The sequence below is a fragment of the Manis javanica genome, chromosome 7, assembly GCF_040802235.1.
Source record: "Manis javanica isolate MJ-LG chromosome 7, MJ_LKY, whole genome shotgun sequence".
Lineage (NCBI taxonomy): Eukaryota > Metazoa > Chordata > Mammalia > Pholidota > Manidae > Manis > Manis javanica.
In genome coordinates, this window is record NC_133162.1 from 57,072,296 (window position 1) to 57,074,587 (window position 2,292).

The window sequence follows — 2,292 nt, forward strand, 5'->3', positions numbered from 1 at the left end:
CCCGGCGCGGCAAGGAAGAACTGGCGCAAGCGCCCTGGCGGCTTCCGAGTGGTCGGGACTGCGGAGGAGGGGGAGGAGCTCGGGGGAGGAGGGGCAGCCGCAGCCCGGCTGGTCTACGGAGGGCCCTGGCCTCGAGGGGGCGCTGCTGAGCCGCCTCTGCCCCAGGCCCCTCTCCCCCTCCGCGGTCTGTTCCTCAGCAGGGCCAGGAGGCTGATGGAGGTACGGTGGCGGTCTCACCCAGGCGTGCACTGGCCGGCGTCCCCCTGTGACGGCCGAAGGGCAGGTACGCAACAGACAGCTCTACCTGGGAGAACACGCAGCTCCCAGGTCAGGTCGGCGGGTGCTGCGCGCCCAGCAGAGGCCCGCAGTTCAGCCGGAGCTGGAGCTCAGTCCAAAAATACTGCGAGGTGGCTAGGGAGAGGGGGAAGGATGGTGTCAAACCTAAAAATGCAGATTCACGGGCCTGGCCACAGAGCCCGATTCACTGTGTCTGTGTGAGGCCCAGGAATCTGCGTTTTAAACAAGTTCCTCAAGGTGAAGTTCAATGCCAGTGATCACAGACCACATTTAAAGCGATACTGATGTAGACCTTCCTGTCATCCACTGCAACGATATATCATTAACTCAGTCAAGGAACATCCAACCCTGCTTCATATCTGGGGAGGAGGCTTTTGCTAGTTGTCCGAAGACTGGACTTCTAATCCCATCATTAACATTAACGTCTTGATTCAGGAATGCCGCATCCCCTAAGATTCAGTTTCCCCCACTGCAGATGAAGATGTTGGACTAGATCAAAATTTTCTCAACCAAAGCCCTGAGAACGTGTGACAAGAACACCTTGAGATACTGGTTGATGTGACGTACAGCCTTTTTCTATGTAGGGAATGACATGAAAGATTGGGAAGATTTAAGGGCCTTTCCAGCTTTTACATCCCAGTTATTTCAAACATAACCACCTCTTGAAACAGCCTTTCCTCTGTTGGATACTGTAATTGTTAGAAAATTCTTACTACACAGGACTAAATAAGCCCACATGTTTATAAGAAACTATCACCCCTTCCCTTGTTACAGACTCTCGGGGTTGAAAGAGACCTTCCAGGTCATCTGTTCTAACTTCCCAACTTATCATGGAAGAAATGGATTTTCTGAGTATATACTATGTACAAGGCCCCTAAATCTAGATAAAAAACACCATTTCCTTACCCCCGGTAAAGCCTAGTAGCAGAGGCAAAGAAATAAACAACTGTAATACAGTGCCAAGGTAGTGGTAAGTATAGGATACAATTTTTTGTAATTATGTTTTAGCTGATTTCTGAAATAATTTGTTTTCTCTATATTTTTCTGGAATGTTTTTGTTCCTTGAGATGTTTGATAAAAGTTAAACTTCTATCAAGTTTGATAACAAGTTTTGCTGATTCTGCCTTACTAGCCCCTCTGGTAAGTATTTCCTTCTCTCTAGCCCCATTACTATTGCTTTTGTCCAAGTCAGTAATGTGTTGGTAACATCAGCTCTCCAAAAAAGAGAGCCCTATTTTGTAGTGTTTGCTGAGATCTATGATGTAAAGTCCTACCATGGCTGATTTCAAACTACCAACTTTACATCACTGAACCGGAACTTGGGAAGAGACATGCATAATTGGCTCTCAAAGCCAGTGCCAGCCAGCTCCTATACACCACTGATTCAGGCTCTGCCATCTTTTCCTGAACTCTTGAAGTAGTTTTCCTACTTTCAGTCTTACTTTCCTCCATGCCATATTCCACAGTTACCAGATCAGTCTTTCTAAAAGCAAATCCCATTCATTCATTTGTTCTTTGAGTATGGATGGAGCACAAACCCTATGCCAGGCAGGCAATGATCACATTTCTATACGTGAAACATTAAATGGCTCCTGATTACTCCCAGAATCAAGTTTCAATTCTCATACATGGCATACAAGTCCTCCATGAACTGGTCTGTTTCCTCGATAGCTTCGTTTCTCACTTCATCTTTGCTTGAAATAATTTATTATTCAAATAATCTATTTTTTCTTCTGATTCAATAAATATGTCAAACCACTTCATTTGGCTCTGAGTTTACCATTGCATTTTGTGTGATATGCCAAAGTTATGGAAATTACTGGATAAGAATACAGGCTTAGAAGTTAGTTCTAGATGCAAATCTTGCTTTTGTTACGAGTGTTGTGCCCTTGCCAAATGACAATCTCTCTGACCCAGAGTTTTCCCCTCTGTGAAATGGGGGCAATAATGGTTGATTCTTAAGATTGTTGTGAAGATTAAATTAGCAAATGTATA